Source organism: Anser brachyrhynchus (genome assembly GCF_964034855.1).
Source record: "Anser brachyrhynchus genome assembly, chromosome: 1".
Lineage (NCBI taxonomy): Eukaryota > Metazoa > Chordata > Aves > Anseriformes > Anatidae > Anser > Anser brachyrhynchus.
The window spans coordinates 150,557,775-150,577,855 of record NC_137694.1 but is presented as its reverse complement, the minus strand read 5'-3'; the positions used below and the strand labels follow the sequence as shown (position 1 = coordinate 150,577,855).

Below are 20,081 nucleotides of genomic sequence, written 5' to 3'. Positions count from 1 at the left end.
TCCATGGGTAAAACTCCCTCCTGACAAGCGTTCTGCCAATTCACATACCCCAGGGCAGCTAAATGGCATGTCTCAGTACTTATCTCAAGCATAAATCTGACATAAATTTGACATTCATTATCTAGTCACCCCTACTTATGACAGCACCGAGCATGACACATTTTCATTCCAAAACATGGCCACAAGAGGAGGAAGTGGTGGTCTGACCTATTAAACATAAAAGCTTAGTGGTTAGTGCACTTGCTGAACAAATAGGGCACATGAAGTTCAGTGATCCCAGTAGTCTGGTAAGGGAATCAAACATGTCCCTCAGGTCTCCTCTCACCCTGCTTGCTCCGAAGGGAGAGTAAGGCTGTCTCTCACAGCTGAAGGTAGGATGTGAGGACAGAGACTGGGATGGTGAAATTCAATCTTACTTGAATAACGAAGTCAATGATTTAGAGAAGTGCCTAAGCATGGTCTGATAATTCCCAGTTTTATGATAATGCCTACAGGCATGCTAAGTGATGACTGCTGTAAACCCCACTGCCTACCTGTGTCTATTGCTCTGTTGTGGCGATGCTGAACATTTTTCAGGTGTGGGTGGTGATGTCAACATAGTTTAAGTGTGATTTGCTTTATCCTTCAACATTAGAATCAAAACATTTGCTACAATTTATTCATTCAACCAAAGTAAAAATCAGGGAGATGTTTTCTCCAAGGAAATTCACAGACCTCTCAATCTCCAAATGCTTTTACTAGTACAGCTATCACTGGCTAACAGCTGAGCCAATGAGAAGAAATGAAAAGAGCATGCTTACGGGCTTTATATGACAAATTACTCGTACCTGGTAGTGGAAGCACATTTTAAATAAAAGGCTGTCAGTAGAAAAAAATGAAAATATGTTAAAAATGTGACACAATTTTTGTCCTCTAATCTTCAAGAAAGAAAAATTTAGTATGAACAAAAATTTGGATTCTTCATCAGAGGTTGAAATAATTCCTGTCCACCTTATGAAACATGACTTTGTAGGACAAAAGCTCTTACAGAAAAAAAAAACGCTGATGTATATCACCTCGCAAATTAAAGGTTCATTTCAAACCATATTCAAGGCATTGAGCAAATCAACTTCTATGAGGTGTAACAGACAGGTTGAGAGCTTGTGGGTGAAAGTTAGGGACCACACCAATAAAGGATAGCTTGTGGTAGGGGTCTACTACAGGCCACCTGATCAAGGAGAGCCTGTGGATGAGGCATTCTTGCTTCAACTACAAGAAATGTCACACTCGCATGCTCTCATCCTGATGGTGCATTTCAGCCAGCCAGATGTCTGCTGGGAAAACTACACGGCAGGCTGTAAGCAATCCAGGAGACTCCCAGACTGCGTTGAGGATAACTTCCTGGTCCAGGTATTAGACAAACCAACCAGAGGACAAGAATTACTGGGCCTGGTGCTCACTAACGTGGAAGAGCCCATTAAAGACGTCAAGGCTGGAGGCAGTCTGGGCTGCAGTGACCATGCCCTGGTTGAGGAATACAGGCCTGGCAAAGAGCAAAGTCAGGACCCTAAACTTCCACAGAGCAAACTTCAAGGTATTTAAAGACCTAGTGGACAAGATTCCCTGGAACACTGTCCTTAGGGACAAAGGAGCTGAACAGAGCTGGCAACTCTTAAAGGATGTTTCCCTTAGAGCACAAGAACTTTCCACTCCCCTGCATAAGAAAGTGGGCAGGGAAGGCAGACAACCAAGACGGCTAAGCAAGACCTGCCGGTCAAACTGAGGTGCAAGAAGGAAATGCACAGGCAGTGGAAGCTGGAACACGTGGCTGGGGAAGAGTACAGGGATGCCGTCTGGATGTGTAGGGATGTTGATCTGTTACAGCAGGTCCAGAGGAGAGCCGCAAAGATGATCAAGAGGCTGGAGTACCTCTCCTATGAAGAAAGTCTGAGAGAGTTGGGGCTGTTCAGCCTGAAGAAGAGAAGGCTCCAGGATGACCTCATTGTGGCTTTTCAGTACTTTAAAGGGGGCTTATAAAAAAGATGGAGAGCAACTTGTTGCTCAGTTGGATAATGACAGGACAAGGGGGAATGGCTTTATACTGAAAAAGGGTAGATTTAGATTATATATAAAGAAGAAATTATTTACTGCGAGGGTGGCAAGGCACTGGAGCAGGTTGCTCAGAGAGGCTGTGGATGCACCATCCCTGGAGTTGTCCAAGACCACGTCAGATGAGGCCCCGGGCAACCTGATCTAGTGGGTGGTGTCCCTGCCCATTGCAGGGGGGTTGCAGCTAGGTAGGTGATCTTTAAGGTCCCTTCCAACCTGAGCCATTCTATGATTCTAAATCTTAAAGAGCTTTTTAGGAAAACATATCAACAGAGTTTTATTTTAGAAAACTTGTTCTGTAGTAACAGGTTTCTGCTCATATGTAAAAATATTGTAAGTCTGGCTACCCTTTCTAGTTTAAAGGCAGACTAGCAGAAGTGATGGAGGGATTCTAGGACAGACTGGGTTCAGAAAGAAAAAACATGGAAATGAATCCATTCTAGTTTCCAGTGAACACCTTATTTTTTCTCCAACCACTGTAATATGTGACTTCCATTAACACTTCAGTGCTGATTTTCAGTTATTCCTAGCCAATTTAGTAAAATCAAAAGAAAAAAATCACCACCTTCATCAGATTTTATTCCGGTTTTGATGAAAAGTTAGAGTCAGAATTAGCTTTTTCTGAACAACTTCATTAGGTGACATCTTAAAGGGAGTCATATCATTCATCTGTCAAATAGTTTTATCTTAAAACTTGAAACAAACAAAAACAAACAGACAAATAAACCAACAAAGTATTTCTGACACTGCTCATGTGTGCTGATGGGTCCTCGTATACCATGCTACAGCTCAGATCTCCTGAATCATAGCACCAGATTCCTTACAATAAAAGTACATGATTTTTCTGATTGCCCTGGTTTTGGCTGAAATAGAGTTAATTTTCCTCGGAATAGCTGGTATGGTGCTGTGTTTCTTAGTATGAGAATAATGCTGATAATCCACTGATGTTTTAGGTGTTGCAGAGCACTACTTAAACAGAGCCGAGGACTGTTCAGCTTCTTGTGCTGCCCTGACAGCGAGGGGCTGGGGGTGCACAAGGAGCTTGCAGGAGACAGAAATAGGACAGCTGACCCCGACCTACCCAAGGGATATTCCATACCATGTGGTGTCATGCAGAACAATAAAACTGGGTTGGTAGGCAGGGGGGACTGCTGCTCAGGGATGGGCATCAGTTGGCAGGTGCTGAGTAACTGCATTGTGCATCACTTGCTTTGTGTATGTGTATGTGTATATATATATATATATATATATTTGCACTAAGTCCTTGGAAATAGTCAGGAGAGGACTGAACATGTGGGGTAAATCAGCAGTGGCGCTGGAATGGGATGCAGACAGCAGGAGAAGCTGGGCATGTTTCAGCCTGACATGCAACCACTTGAGCTCTCAGCTGTAGCTATATTTTCAGATGCTGTAGCTCCAACAGAAGAACACTGGCTCACCTATAATACACACTTCCTGCTGGTAATTTCAAAAATGTCCATCTTGATTTGCCTTTTAAGATGGGTAATAGTTAATTGCACTTGTGATCAACCTAGGGTTGCCAGCAAATCTTTCTTGAAAGAAGACTGGACACAGCTGGAGGTGGTGATGGTTCAGCCCCCCCTTGCAAGTGCACTACTGTTCATGGGGTCATTCTAGGGATGGCAGAGGTAAATCTTGAACACCTGTTGACTTGGAGGGCACTGACATCACAGGCAAAGGCTCCCTGCAGCTGTGGGTATCTAGGCCTGTGTGAGCATCCCACATCATTATCCTTGGCCCTTAGTCACTGCAGTTTCCCATCTGTGCAGAAGCCTGTCACAGCCTGGAATGGAGACTGCTCATCTGTATTGGATGGCAGGAGTGCCTGTAGGTCATGCATGCCTCTAACATCTCCCCAGAAAGCTGTTTACCCTGCCTTTAAGGTAGATCCTTTGAGCCATGGTCAGGTAGCAGGGATAAGAGCCAGTCTTGACTAATGTCACAGAGTAAGAACTGACTTTACACCTGTTGGCTTGGGACATGCTGCAGTGCATTGCATTTGAGGCTAAAACAGGCTGTTTGGGGCTATTTGTTCTGGTGTAACCTGTCAGAAAGCTTAAGTACTATGTATCTGCCCCCCCCCCTCCTTGCTGAGGGTTATTGGACTTAGAGCAATCCAACAGCAAAAGGGTCCTCCAAAAGGAAGGACAACTACTTAATTTGCTGTGTATCCAAGACAGTTATGCCAATAGCCCACTGGTAACTTTTGGATTATTGAAGTACCCTCTCCTGTGATAGTCTATGTCAAGCATGCCTGCAGCCTTGGGGCCAGTCACAGTGGGGTGCATTTGCCACTCCTTCCCAGTTACCCTCTCTTCAAGTTCAAGTACAGTTAGCTGTCGGGATCCCCCTGTCACTCCAGAAACACAGATGGGGTCTGCTGCTTTCTAGCTTGCTGGCATTAGGGTACACTGGTGCCCGCTAGAGTCTTAAAGCCCTGTGGGGCTGATGTTCCAGGCCATTGAGTCCACACAGTCAGATAAACCTGGTTGTCCTTTTCTCCACTTGGCTGGAGGCACAGCTCATCTGGTCCTGGTCACAGTATTCGTTACTGTGTCTGGATGACTGCCCATGGAAACTGGAGCAGCAGTTTTCTCAGAAGACACTGCTTTTGCAATTGTTCTCCTTGCAATTTGTGTACCTCTAGGGTCAAGGTAGATTTTTCCATCCCATTTTTTCATGTCCTCTCCACGATCACGCAGGTTAAACTGCAGGGTGGCATGTGGTGTGTACCTACTATATCCTCTTGAGCAGAGAGCAGTGCTTGCTCCTAGTAGCTGAGATACTGGTTTGTACAGGTAGGGAGTAGGACATAACCTTATTGAACTGCCGGAACTTCCAGGACAGCTTCTGCACGGCATTCTTGATTGGTGGGCCTTTGGGGAAAGCTTCTCAACAGCTGAGATGTGAGTCTATAGGGAGGGAGAGAGGCTTTTTTTGCATTGCTGAAGTTGGCCAGCCGATTAGTGTGGCATATGTTCGTTGTCTTTCCAGCTCGTTACTGATAATGAGTTGGCATAGAACAATGGGGCACTCCATACAAACCTGTGCTACAGTGGTTGTATGCACTTGACTTAATCTGGATCTTTAGAGAATTGGTCATCGTACTGCAAGTCACCATAAACTCTCTCCAGCGTGGCTGACTTCCTTTAGTACTGGATACCCATCTCCATGGAGGTCCACTTGCTTGGGTGACCTCTTCCCTGAAGGGATACTTCTCTTCCACACCTAACAGGACTTGCCTCTGGATGCTGATGACTTGTGACCATTATCCCATTGCTCTGTCAACATCACCTTCCCTCAGAGGGATCCAGCCGCTTGGCTTCCCTGCGCTCTAATTCCAGGCTACTGGCCTTCTTATTCCTGCACTGGAGCAACCAGGTGACGGGGTGCTCACCTGGGTGATACACAAGAAGATTGGTGCCATCTCACAGCTCATACCCATAGCCCAGTTGCTGGGATCGGGCCCTTTTCCGCTGGGCAACTTTCCAGCCCCTCATCCCTAAGCCCACACCACTGCTCTGGGGTTCTGATGCAAATGCAGCACCCAGCATTTACATTTGCTGGCTGTCACTTAGTCAGACTTGGCCTGTTGACCTAGCCTATGCAAATTGTCAGGGAGCTGGTCTGCTTCAGGATAGATGGCTTTGGAGACCCTAATTAGTATTGTCTGCAAGCTTACTGAGGGTGGACTTGAACCCCTTCTCCAGATCACTGATGGGAATACTGAACATCCCTGGCCTCTGTATGGAGCACTGGGGAACCTCTCTGGCGACCAGCCACCAACTGGATTGAACTCTGCGCTGAGTCTCTGAGCCCAGCCACCCAGCCAGTTCTTCAGCCAGCAAACCTCTTCAAGCCCTGATCAGGCAGTCCCTGCAGGAGAATACCATGGGAAACTCTCAAAAGCTTTACTAAGATTCTAGTAGATGATGTCCACAAATGAGCTGGGCAGGACCTGCCTTTCATAAACTTGTTCTAAGCACAGCTGATCACTTGATTGTCTGATAAATTCTGTACAGGACAGAAAAACTACAGCAAAAAGGCATTCAGTGCCCCAGCCTCATCTGCACCTCCGTGTGTCCTCCGTGTTACCCCTTGCATCTGTGATACACAAGAGCCAATAACACAGGCTCAGGCGAGGATCTCTGTGAAATAGCATTTTTATTAGCAACTGCACTGGCAGGCATCCTGCAAGCAGGAATGCGGATTCCCTATTACCCGACGCTTAATTCCTCCCCTGTTTCCTCATTGGCTGAGTACTACAGGTTCACAAACTACTCGACGCTTGTTGCTATATGTATTGTATATCTGTACAATTGCATATGACCAACCATTAATTGGTCGTTTTCCCTTTTTTTCCTTCTCTCAGGACTAGAGGGCCTGCGATTTTTTGTTCTTGCGGATTTTGCACTGCTCGTCCTGTATTTCTTCACTGTCCCAAAATGAGGAAGACAGCTGAAACTTCCACTGACCCCTGATCTGCTTATCATAATGTGAGAAGGATTTTTTTTTTTTTCAGACAGGGTCTTCTGTGAAGCTGTTTTATTTGCTATGGCAATGGTGGGCATCCTGCAAGCAGGAGCACACAGTAAAAGTTCATCTTAACCTTATATTCCTTATTACTGACACCTGATTTCTCCCCTTTCCTCACTGGCTGAATACTACAGATTCATAACCTACTCGATGCCCTTCTATACCATATATGTACAATTTTATTTGACCAACTGTTAAATTTCTCCTTTCCTTTTTTTCCTTCTCTCCTGACTAGAGGGACCGCAATTTTTGTTTTCACTGATTTCGTACTGCTCATTCTGTTTTTCTTAGCTATCCTCCTTATTTTGCGACAGTGGGACCTTCCTCTTCTCTGCTTAACACACTCCCCATTGTTATGATACTGTCATACCTGCACAATCGCTTTTGAATATGCGCGGTTAGTGGATTTTCCACTGCAAAAACAACTTCTAGTGCAAAAACACTACTTTGTTTCTCACACATAACCCCCACTGTTGTACCTCTGAAATGGCTGCAGAATCACTTTTGAACATGCAAGGTTAGTATAACATTTTGTTTGCACAAACACATTTAATTCTCATGCAGGGCATTTGGTGGAGGTCTTAATAATGTGCATGGTCCCTCAGGCAGACTTTCAATCTCTTTTGCGATTTCTTCCATTTTTCTTTCTTTTTCCACGTTGTCTGGATCTTTACTCCACAAGGGAAAGGAAGGTTCACCCAGCAATGGTTCTCTGCGACAGAACAAAAGGGTTTTCAAAAAGAAAATGTGTTAATACGAATCGACAGGCTAACATTAAAGAAGTCTCTCAGCGGAAATCCCAGCAAAGAGCTGCCCAGAGCTCCTTGTGCTCCAGGATGTTCTCGCTAGAAATGCTTCCCTGCACAGAGCAGCAATCTGGCAGAGACTGCTGGGAAAAACCTACTCACCGTTGTCTCATCTTCAGCAACCACTTCACTAAGTAGCCCAAAGCCGCCAGAAGGAACAGACACACAAGGATGGCCAGCACCACAACTGCGATGCGCTCTGGCACCCATTTGTGACCCGAAACCTCTGCATTTTTTTCACCGCCAGCCCCTGGAGGAAATGGAACAGTCACACGCTTTTAGGAGTTCTGTACCACTGACAGTCTCGCAGTGTCTTTGGCAAGTCCGAGCAGTTATCTTCACTTGGTTGCTTTCCCTCATTCTCGTGTGTTAGCGCTAGAGGACAAGGATGACCAGGTACAGTCATCCTGAGCAAGAGCCCACTCGTGAGGGAGAGGCTGAATGAGGGTTATCTCCAGCAGTGTCTTTGGGAATGAATATGCATGCCTTACCCATGCAATTTCTCCCATGCTCCATACCCCTATTCTGTAGAAAAGACGCAGAGCCAGCATTTCTGGCCAAATCTGCAAATAAAGGCAGAAAAAAGAATAGCTTTGTCTGTAAGATACTGCAAGATACATCTTCAGCTTTGAATGGCAGCAAACGCAGTTTGAACTTGTAACTACTCCCCAACACCTGTCATTCTCTTCGCTCTAAATGTTTACTCTTACTCCGAAAGAAGCATTGGCAACTTGGGAGGTCCCTGTTGCTCAAAACCAGGATCCATCCTAAAACTGAGGGAAACATTCTTTATGGGAACAGCTGAAAACAAACATGGAGGAAGAAAGCTAGTGTGAAATGCTGCAATAAACAGCTTCCTAAGAAATGCCTGCAGAGTGGCTGGGTTGACCTCCTGGGTGTAGCCTGGCAGCTCCCTCATGAAATATATAGAGCCAATGTACCCAGGTGACCTCTCCAAGACTCAGAATCAGGATTCCACTGAAGAGATGCAGAGCCAGCACCTGTGGCCACATCTGCAACCAAAGGCACACGAGAACAGCTCCTGTCACATACTGTAATAAACTCCTTCAGCTTTGAATGGCAGGAAACACCAATGCTGCCTGACGCCCGTTCCCCCCTTCCATTGACGAGCACGTGGCAGTGTGGTACCAGATGCCAGCACGGGAACTGTATTGGCATAAAACTCACCATGTGCACAGCTCCTGGGGAAAAGGACCCCCAGGAGTTCACCCAGGCTCTAAACTCAGCCCCAAAAGCTGCTGTCTTTGCAGACAATGCTGGAAGAAGCTCAAGGCTTCAGCAGCTTGCAATGCAGCTTCACGAGATAAAGAAGCCTTACTTGATTCCCACTTTGCTCTTACATGTATCTGAGCAGCAGTGAAGAATGTATGAAGGTACATTCCCCTGAAAACAAGACTGAAAATAAATGCTGTCACTGCAAAGCCAATAAAGGTGGGCTGCTTACCCCTGGAAAAGCCTTGATGCTTAAGAAAACGGTACTGCCGAGATGGGCGGCCTGCAGGCAGAGCTGTAAGCAAGCAAAGACAACCAAGTTTTTCTCTCCATGTTGTGCTAGGCTCCCCTGGAAAGGGGCTGCAGAGACTGGAAGGGGATCATGTAATGCCGTGGAAGCCACAAGTGGCTAACGTTGGGCGAGCCCTGACCAGGGCCCAGACAAACACCCAAGGACAACAATATAGGCAACTCACCCCTGGGATTCCCCCAAGGCTCAGAACCAGTTTTCGGGGGAGAAGCTGAATAAGCGCTGCCTACATGAGAACCTGCAATGGAGTACAGAAGAGGAAAGCCTTCGTGACACACTCTAATAGGCTTCATTACACAGGATGTGCAGTGACAGCACAGGGACGATGGGATCCACACGTGGGACCCAGCAGCTCCCCAGATGCTGACTCAGGGCAATAGGCACCAGCACTCAAAGACCCGCTGGACAGACAAGGCTGTGCTTGCCTACCGGGGGGCCTGTTACGTTCCCCAAAGCAGGAAAAACTGAACAGGGAGCTGCAGAGGACAACAGGGTGTCATTGCGCTGCTCACAGTGCAGAGCGCACTGGCCAGCAGATGGCTCACCCAGCACCACCCCATCTGCGCTTCTCGGCTGTGGGCTGGGGACCTGGCAGGGAGACCTGGCGTTGTTAGGGGAGTGCTGCAGGGGAACAGGAGAAAGGCTGTTGTGCCTGGAGTCAACAGCAGCTGAGCTCTTCCCTCCAGGCCATCCCTGAGGCCCCAAGCTGGGATATGGGGAGATGCTCAAGAGCCATTGCCCCCCACCCTGCAGTAACCAGGCACAGGGCAGCAAAGCTCCCATTAGCGCCAACGGCTTCCCTTATGGCCCTGCCAGCCAAGACTGCTTGCCAGGCAGCCCCAAGAACGTGGTGCTGGGCCCAGAGCCAGCATTGCCAGAGCATCCCTCACTGCCAACCCTACCTGCGCGCAGTCCTAACCATGGGATACTCAAGGTCTCCCCGGAACATGGGGCCACCAAGAGGAGGAGAACAGAGAGAGAGAGAAGGAAGAGCAGGCAGCAGCTGGGAGTAGCAATCCCCTGTGCTTGCCCCATGCTACCACTTGCCAGCAGCCAGAACCTGCTTTGCACCCTCTAGGCCACGAGCACAAGGTGGCTATGACAGGACGTGCTACGGGACCTCTGCATGAATTCATGGGGCCCACTGTGACCTCACAGAACATCTGCAATGAGGTGGCAAATGCTCTGCGGGGGTAGCTACAGCAATGGAAGCAGACCAACTGGCAGCACAGAGGTAAACCTACCTGTGCTGCTCTAGTGTGGGAGGATATTGCTGCCTCAGTAGAAAAGATACGTAACAGAGATGCTCACGTGCCCAAGAGTCATGCCCCCAGAAAACATCATAATAAAGAGGTGGACTGAGCTTTGAAAAATCAAGTGTCTCACGTGGATCTCTACAGGGGTAGAGCTGTTTGTAGGCTGAGCCGTTTGTAGCTCAGTGGGCCCATGAAGTATCAGGACATAGGGGGACGGATGCCACATGCAGAAAGATGTGCTTGTGATCGAGGGGTAGACCTGACCATTGAGGCCATCAACACAGGTCACCACCTGTGAGTGTTGAAACCTGCGCTGTGTGTGATCAAAGGAGCCATGAAAGTGAAGTCTCCCTGAATAGGTGGCGCTGGCTGGGATATCAGTATGGTGAGGCCTGGCAACTCGCCAACAAGCCTCTGGAAAGGTTAAGAGATAAAACAGACTGTTAAAGACCACGTCACATGCATTGGGTGCTGGGACATGGAAACATTGGGACATGAATTTACCAGAGGGCACTTGGCTTCTCACTGCAGGGAGGATACACGCTCCGAAGCGTGCACAGAGAACAAAGCTGGTGAAGGGATCGGAAGACAAGACGAATGAGAAGCAGCCAAGGGAACAAGGGTTGTTGGGGTTTCTTAGTCTGCAGAGAAAGAGGTTGATGGGAGACCAGCCAGGATGATGTCACTCTCCTTGGGTGACAAGCAATAGGACCCAAGGAAACAGTCTCAAGCTGCACCTGGGCAGGTTTACGTTGGATAAAGGGAAGAATTTCTTCACAGAGGGAGGTGGTCAACCATTGCAATGGGCTGCCACAGGAAGTGGCGGTGCTCCCCCAACCCTGGAGGATTTAAGAGACATGGATGTGGCAGTACACATGGCTTAGTGAGGAGATTTGGTAAGTCAGGTTGACAGTTGTACTTGATGGCCTTGAAGGGCACTGATCTCGCTTTGCCTGTTCCTAGGCAGGGGTCATCACCACTGTCTGGCTGCCTCCGACAGCTAGCCTGAGGAGAACATTCTGAGTGCATGGCACAGACTAACAGGACAACCCAAGATTGCCCAGAGCTGGACAAGAGCTATTGGCAAATCTACAATGGCCATGGCCATTTTGGCCATTGTTCCTCCTTCCTCCAATCTACCTGGGTCTTCCCTCTTCAAGACACTGTCAGCATTGCCTAGCACATGCTATTTCACATGCCAAGCCACTCCAATGAACACTTCCCTCCCCCTCCCCCCCCAGCAAATGCTCACATTCCTGCACTCACAATCACGTCCGCACAGCCACATTCCCACAGCAGCTTCTTAGTTAGGAAAGGATTTTGTAAAATACATTCTCATTTCAATAGACTGTATTTAATAAAATCCTCCTCAGCAGAATGAATGAAGCAGCTGTTTTGTTTTTTCCTGTCATTTCTTCTCTTTTCTTAGCTTTGCCAAACTTTTTGTCCTGGTTTCAGCTAGGATAGAGTTCGTTTTCCTCCTAGTAGCTGGTAGGGTGTTATGTTTTGGATTCAGGTGGTGGCCAAGCCTGGCAAGGAGGCAGAGGGAAGCCAGGAAAAGGCAAGTACAACTATTCAAGGTTTAAAGGTTTCGTCTTTTTATTTATTTATTTATTTTCTGAGCAAAATGATTTTGGGATTGTATGACTTCGAGCGCGGACAGCCAGCTACCGGGTGGACTGATGAGTGCAGTGGGTGCCAGCTGCTGGAGCCAGGCCAGGGGTGTAGGCATCCCCAGCCCGTGGTGCCTGTGAGAGACTGAGGAGAAAAGGATGACGTGTGACACACTTGGTAGGAAAGGAGCTCAATCCATTTCAATTTGGCTGAGAAGAGCGGACCTCGCGAAGGCAGGACAGCCCTTTTTCTGGGCACCCCCCAGCAACCACCTGCCACCTGCAGAGCCGGGGCTCTGACAGCCGGGGGGCAGGGAGCACCTCAGCAACAGCGCCCGCCCCCGCCCTTTCCAGAAGGTTCTGGAACACAGACTGTGCATGCGGCTAATTAGCATTCTGGGCGCACTTAGCATAATCAGCGTGTGAGGGCTGGGGGCGGGGACTCGAGGCTGGCCTATAAATGGCGCCGAGGAGGGTAGGGGGTGGCTTTCGGCGGTGCTGCGGGAGCGGGGCTGTGTGGCAGCGCTGGAGGCGAGGGCGGCGCTCAGGTTTGCCGTGGCTCTGCGCGTGTCTGCCTGCTCCTTCCCGTTCCTCTTTTCCTGGGGGTGCTGGGGTCTCCTCGGGCCTTTGTGGAGCGACGGAGCTGTCGTTAGCGGGTCGTTGAGCCCGTGGTGAAACCCCGAGGCTGAAGTAGCGCCGTTACAAGTGGGGAGGTGCAGCCCCTGCGCCTGGCGTGCGAGGGGATGGGAGCGGGTCCTGAGGTGAAGGGCGAGGTTCAGCCAGGGTCTGCCGTCACCGGGACGTCTCCGTGGTGGGCTCGGGGTTGTGCTCGGTTCTTGCAGCCTCCGGGTGCTTGGGACCTGAGCGGTCCCGGCCACCCCTTATTGGGTTCATGCAGTGCCTGGTGCTGGGACAGAGTGGGGTTTGGTACGTGGGGGTGCTGGGACAGGAGCGGTGTGCCCCAGCTGAGCTGTTGTGTGTGTGTGGGGGGGTACCAGGTACTGGGAGGAAAATACTTCCAGCCCAAACCAGGATGGAGTGTTGCAGGAGAGTTGAAGCTGGAACTGCTGGTGAGAAGGAGAGCTGTGAAGTAGGTAAGGGGTCTGGGAGCTGGGCAGGGGCTCTCCCCTGCCAGAGGGGCCTTGTTTGGTGTTCAGGGATCTGCAAGTGTGTGTATGCGTGCAGTAGTGGACTTGTATCCTCCCTAGTTGGAGAGGAAGAAGGGGACTTGACTGAGTCTTAGGTTTCCATGAGTTGTGTCAAAGATTGCCTTTGGCTCAGGCAGCTTGGGTGATAGAGCTTTCTGTATCCGGTTTGTCCCTTGTAACTGTGCTCAACTGTGTTAGCATTCAAACTTGGGAAGGTGTTTTGCCTGTAAATGTCTGGAATACTTGCATGTGCTCCACTACCACGATTAAGGGTGAATCTGAGAGACTGTTGCTGTGCTGCATTATCTGTTGTACTTGTTTTAGATTGAGAAAATAAGACAATCAACTAGTAAAGGTGTGTCTTCACCATGCCAGACCTTTCTCGTGTGGTTTCCTCTAAAGATGGTTTGAAAGTACAGAGCTGTTTCTTTATTCCCTAGGGAATTGCAGAATAGATCCAATCAACTGTTTCTTCCTGAAGGCAAAGAGGTAATGTGGTTTAAGGAAGTGGGAAAGACTTGGAGTATATTGCTTGTGAAGCCCATGTTTTCTAACAGTCAGGTACAAGGGCAATCCAAATGACAGGGCTTTTCAGTATTGTATTAGTAGGGTGTTTGGTGAGGGGTTGTTGGGTAACGTGGTTAAGGTCGTAACCTGTGCTTTCTGAACAAAGCACCTTCCTGGCAGCTCTTGACCAACTCCATAGTTCAAGAACTGAGTTACCAGCATCTTTGAAACAGTCCTTCAAGGCTCCTCCATCTTCCCTAAAATGCATCAAGAATCTCAGAACTCCTCTAGGCCTTCTAAATGGAGAAATGAGTCTGGTGGGGAGGCAAACAAAGGTGATGTGGCACTTCCAGAATGCACCTGTCCTCTTCTAAAAACAAGAATGATGGTAGGTCTAGGTAGTGAAGTCACTTAGCCTTGTTTACTTTTTTGGGGAGTTGGGGGAACACTCTGCATGCTACTCTGAAAAAAATGGTCATTTCATCTCCTGACTATTTTGGGGAATTTCTCTTTCTAAAGTGAGAGGAATTCTAGATGCGTAACTACTTCATTTTTGTGGCATGAATCTCAAAGGCAAACAACTGGCTTTTCCACATACTAATTCCATTTGTGACAGTTCATACCTGTCATATTTTCAGTGTTCAAACTGATAAAACAATCCAATTGCATTTTCAATCTAAGAACGTTTGGCTAACTTAGCTACTGTTCTGATGTCTTCTGGAAGAAAATACTTAACAGCATTTATTTCACAAAGAGCTCAAGTAAATTAACTGCAGTGATAGAAATTTCACCTCCTACACTGCTCAGATTTTTCTCCATGTTTTTCTCTGCCTTCCTGAGTAGCTCTTAGGTCATAAATGGCTATCTTTCAAGATGTCTGCTCTCTTTTCCTGTGCCCTTCTTCCCTTTTGTGAGCAGCTATCCATCTCGGTTTCTTCAACTTTTTGACCTCTATGTTCTCTGTGACGCAGTATACTTCTGTTCATCTCTATCCTCCAACTTGCTGTTGATTCTGCTTCCACTTGCTCTGTTCTCAGGTTTTTGCCCAAGGATTTTGAGAGAATGGTAACTTCCAAATGAAAAGGAGAAGAAATAATGATGGATGCATCTTCGCTGCTTCTCTGGTGAGAGAATGTAAGTATAAAGGTAACCCTTCCAAGTGATTTTGATACCTTTGGATGCATTGCTCCAAACTAGCATATGGTATTACAATACTGTGTCAGGGAGCTTAGGTTAATACTTTTGAGAGACCAAATGGTTTGTACTTGAAATTCTTAGTATTCCCTGTCAACGTAAAACTAAGCTGTTTTTTATATTTAAGACAGCAGTTCAGCAAGCCGAGTGACACGTGACTGGTTACATCAATGACTGATGAAATACCATGGAACAACTATGGATCAAGAAAGAAAACATGAGCTTTACTGTTATCCTCGTCACTGTAAGCATGTTTGATTTGTTACATGAATATGGTTACAGATCTGTTTTAGCAGTCTTGCAGAACTGCTTGCTCTTTCTCATGTAAGTGTCCCTGTTCTACTTTAAAACGTTCTCACATCTCTTCCAGCTCTTTTTTCCCCCCTCTTAGGGTAGAATCTTGTTAGAAGGTGAAGGATTTTAAGGCTTAAGGATCCAAAAGATGATGATCAAAATAAATTAGGCACTTCTGAGAATTACTTGTGCATGAAATGGGCTCCCTTATTTCTGAGATGGCTCCTTTGAAAATTGAGTACAAATATTACCCACAGCCGGTTGGTAAGGTCAACATTAAGAAATGTGCACAATGTCACAGGACTTTAACTCTAGACTTCATGAATTAAGGTTCAATTTCTAGATAGCTCCTCTTAATCATTCATTCATTTGATCACGTAACCTCTGAACTGTGTGCTCAAAAACTAACATGGACACTTGAACATGTTAACATACAAAATCGTGAGATGTGGCATATTGGAAACGACAGTTTTCACACTGACTAAAGACAATTGGCCATTCTTGATAGAAGTGGTGTTTTGGCTGAAAAATGTTCTGTACAAAAAAGACATCTTAAAAAAAAAACAGGAAGATGATAGGATAGTTTTCTTTACACGTGATTATTTCAATTAAAACAAGTTGGGGAAAGATTCTATGTGGAGATGAGAGATGTTAGCGTTTGTTCACTGCATCTGGTGTAACAGGAGAAAATCCACTGGGCCTTGAGTGAAAAATAGGATCTGTAAAGTAATCCATGCTGACATAAATCTTGTACACTAAATATGTAAGTAGTTTTCTGAGAAATACTCTATAAAGTGCATCTCTATTCCCTAGTGGGTGTTCACAAGATGATAAAACTGCATCATACTGCACCACGAGGTAGTGAAGCTTTTTCAACTTAGGAAGGTTACATTTTTCTGAGATGTTTTAATTCTTTTACTTGTTTAGAGTTTGTATTGGTCAAGGTGTCACTTCCATGTAAGCTACCTGGTCAAATATCCCTTGTACTTCTAAGGAATAATACGTACTACTTTCTAGTTCCTTGTACACTGGGTGCCATTCTAGGATGTCTGATTGTATGTTTTTGTATTTCTACTTTGGAGATTTCTGAGAAACATTGCACTAAGTCCTTGGAAATAGTCAGGGGAGGACTGAACATGTGGGGTAAATCAGCAGTGGTGCTGGAATGGGATGCAGACAGCAGGAGAAGCTGGGCATGTTTCAGCCTGACATGCAACCACTTGAGCTCTCAGCTGTAGTTATATTTTCAGATGCTGTAGCTCCAACAGAAGAACACTGGCTCACCTATAATACACACTTCCTGCTGGTAATTTCAAAAATGTCCATCTTGATTTGCCTTTTAAGATGGGTAATAGTTAATTGCACTTGTGATCAACCTAGAGTTGCCAGCAAATCTTTCTTGAAAGACTGGACACAGCTGGAGGTGGTGATGGTTCAGCCCCCCCTGCAAGTGCACTACTGTTCATGGGGTCATTCTAGGGATGGCAGAGGTAAATCTTGAACACCTGTTGACTTGGAGGGCACTGACATCACAGGCAAAGGCTCCCTGCAGCTGTGGGTATCTAGGCCTGTGTGAGCATCCCACATCATTATCCTTGGCCCTTAGAGTCATTGCCCCTCCCCCCATGGAGAAGCCTGTCACAGCATGGAATGAAAACTTTTCTCCTCTGTGTTTGATTGCAGGAGTGCCTGCAGGTCATGCGTGTACCTAAAATCTCTGCAAAAAGCTGCCTTTCAGCTAGATCTTTTGCCAGAGCCATGGGCAGATTAATCATAGAATTATAGAACATCCTGAGTTGGAAGGGACCCACAAGGATCGAGCCCAACTCCTGGCACCACACAGGTCTACCCAATAATTGAGACTACATAAGAGCACAGTCCAAATGCTTCTTGAACTCCTACAGGCTTGGTGCTGTGACTACATCCCTGGGGAGCCTGTTTGAGTGCGTAACAACCCTCTTGGTAAAGAACCTCTTCCTGATGTCCAGCCTGGACCTCCCCTGTTGCAGCTTGACACTGTTCCTGTGAGTCCTGTCACTGGTCACTAAAGAGAAGAGAGCGGTGCCTGCCCTTCCACTTGTCCTCATGAGGAAGCCGATTGCAGGGATAAGAGCCAGTCTTGACTAATGTCACAGAGTAAGAACTGACTTCACACCTCTGTTGGCTTGGGACATGCTGCAGTGCATTGCATTTGAGGCTAAAACAGGCGGTTTGGGGCTGTTTGTTCTGGTGTAACCTGGAAGGCAGCGGGTGACCGGTACTGGCATAGGTTAGTTCTCTGGCCCAGCTACTGGACCTGTTGCAGGGGTTGGAGTGGGCTCAGGGCTGCCTTTTTGTGGGGGGGTGGTGGTGTGGTAACAGGGGTTGGATTAGCATTAAGTGTGGGTTTGGTAGGCACAGATGAGCCAGGCTGCAGCACATTGCAGTGAGTCTCAATCTCTCTAGACTTGCCAGGGTGGCAGTGTACTTTTCCCATATATTTGACTAGAGAAAAGTGAATGATATTGTGCAAAAAAGGGAATCTCTGAGTAATTCCAGTGCTTCCAGTGAATTTGATGGCAGAGCTGGCTCTCTTACTTGGAGGGGGTGCAATGGAACTATGGAAGCTGATATGGGAATGTGCATTGGAAGGGAATGGGAGGCAAAGGAAAGGCAGAATAGAACTAAAGAGCTCCAAAATGCTTCCTTTAATGGAAGTTAGGATTTCCTAGAATGCATTTCATTTAAGTTAGCTGCCCCTGTGAGAATGTGCCCGTGTGCACATGTATGTGAGTGTGCAATTGAAGATTTGTCAATAGCTATTCCTTAGCTCTGGCCAAGCCCTGGTTGGTTGTGGTCCCGCTGTTACTCTGACATGCACTCAGAATGCTGACCAGGGCCTGGCTGTTGATTTCTGTTGAGAGACATTTTTACCATTTGCTTCTTAATTAATTTTCTTTTCCAAAACTTTGTTGCAGACAACTAGTGCCAGACGAAGCTTGCTTTCACCCTAGAAGAGAAGATCTCTCAGAGTTGGAGATGGCAATTTCCAGTCCTAAGAAATGGATTCTAACCTGTAAATCCTACCCACTCTCGAGGACTCTTGAAGTGCCCTGGTTCTGGCAGTGGGAAGAAGACCCTGTCCACACTAGTCCCCCTCACTTGCACAGAGGGGGACCCCAGACAAGTTAGTGACTTAACTTCTGTACTGTTGAACAAGTGTGGGAGGGTTCCTCAGAGTTGTGGGAGGGGAACTACTAAAGCACAAAGCTACTTCATTCTGTGTCTTCCAACTGTTTACCTCAGTCTGGCCATCAGAGCAATTCTGACAGTGTGGATGAAAACAAAATGGTGAAACAAAGTTAAGAAAAGAGAAATGACAGGAAAAACAAAACAGCTGCTTCATTGTTGTGGTTTAACCCAGCTGGCAGCTAAGCACCACACAGTTGTTCGCTCACCTGCCCCCCTGATGGCCTGAGGTGTCATGAGCCCATTGAGCTATAAATAATTCACCCTTATGTTGCCAGTCCAGGTCCACCTGAAGCACTTCAGTCTGAGCAGCCTGATCCACCTGCTGGTGGTTCTGATGTTCTTCAGTAGCCTGATTTTTGAAGCACATCAGCATCTACATGGCATACCTTTATAACCAGGTTCTCTACCTGGGCAGCAATATCTTGCCACAATGCAGCAGCCCAGGTGGGTTTGCCCCCGTGCTGGCAGTTCTGCTTCCATTGCTGTAACCACCCCCACAGGGCATTTGCTACCATCCATGAATCAGTATAGAGATAGAGAACTGGCCACTTTTCTCGTTCAGCAGTATCTAAAGCCAGCTGGATGGCTTTCACTTCTGCAAACTGACTCGATTCACCTTCTCCCTCAATAGCTTCTGCAACATGTCATGTAGGACTCCATACAGCAGCTTTCCATCTCCAATGCTTTCCCACAGTATGACAAGACCCATCAGTGAACAGGGTATATTCTTGTTTTCTGGTAGCTTGTTGTACAGTGGGACTTCTTCAGTATTGGCCACCTCCTCCTCTGGTGATACCCCAAAATGTTTACCTTCTGGCCAGTCCATAACCACTTCCAAGATTCCTGGAGGACTGGGGTTTCCTGTTTGAGCCTGCTGAGTTGCGTAATCAGTGCAACCTGCTTACTCCATGTAGCATCAGTTGCTTGATGTGTAGAGGGGATGCTTCCTTTGAACATCCAGCCCAGTACTGGCAGTTGGGGTGCCAGGAGGAGCTGTGTTTCAGTACTGACCACTTCTGAAGCAGATCAAACTCCCTCATATGCTGCTGATACCTCCTTTTTGGTGGGAGTGTAGCAGGCATCAGATCCTCTGTATCCCTGACTCCAAAACCCTAGGGGTTAACCTCGAGTTTCTGCAGGCTGTTTCTGCCAGAGGCTCCGGGGGGGGGGCCATTCTCCCCGGCTGCAGTGTAGAGCATGTTCTTTACATCTGGTCCTGTTTGGATTGGCCCAAGGGCTACTGCATGAATTATTTCCTGCTTAGTTTGTTCAAAGGCTTGTCATTGCTCAGGGCACCATTTGAAATCATTCTTCTTACGGGTTACTTGGTAGAGCGGGTTTACAATCAGACTGTAATTTGGAATATGCATTCTCCAAAACCCCATGACACCTAGGAAAGTTTGTGTTTTTTTGCTAGTTGGTGGAGACATCGCTGTTATTTGTTGATCGCATCCATTGGGATTTGCTGATGTCCATCTTGCCATTTTATTCCAAAAAAGTGGGTCTCTTGTGCAGGTCCTTTGACTTCATTTTGTTTTATGGCAAAACCAGCCTTTAGAAGGATTTGGACTATTTTCTTCCCTTTCTCGAAAACTTTCTCTGCTGTATCACCGCATAACGATATAATCAGTGTACCAATTGTGGTGTACCACTTGGCTGTCATTGATTCCAGTTCATACTGGAGTTCTAGCATGTCCGGCACTGCAGCACTCAGTGGTGGCGTGACTTCGTTCAGGCCACGATAGTCCACTGTTAGTCTCCACTCACCATTAGACTTTTGCACTGGCCATATGGGACTATTAAAAGGTGAATGAGTCTTGCTGATCACTCCTTGGCTCTCCAGT

The 20,081-nt window shown here is 47.1% G+C and overlaps 1 long non-coding RNA gene across 36 annotated transcripts in view; it reads left to right on the top strand.

Annotated features, from left to right (window-relative positions):
• Positions 1–20,081, top strand: part of LOC308185679 — a 51,875-nt gene that overhangs the window by 23,305 nt on the left and 8,489 nt on the right. For 5 of the 36 annotated variants that reach the window (XR_013943581.1, XR_013943582.1, XR_013943583.1 and 2 more), the window contains exons 1-6: positions 12,036–12,411; positions 13,452–13,500; positions 14,556–14,652; positions 14,840–14,956; positions 16,690–17,142; positions 17,964–18,172. This is a non-coding gene — a long non-coding RNA (uncharacterized lncRNA). Of the gene's footprint in view, positions 1–2,259; positions 2,277–6,237; positions 6,606–11,772; positions 11,812–12,026; positions 12,412–12,877; positions 12,958–13,451; positions 13,907–14,555; positions 14,653–14,839; positions 14,957–16,689; positions 17,143–17,963; positions 18,173–20,081 lie in introns of those variants that run through there. The other 31 variants (XR_013943587.1, XR_013943588.1, XR_013943589.1 and 28 more) reach the window with 28 other exon arrangements.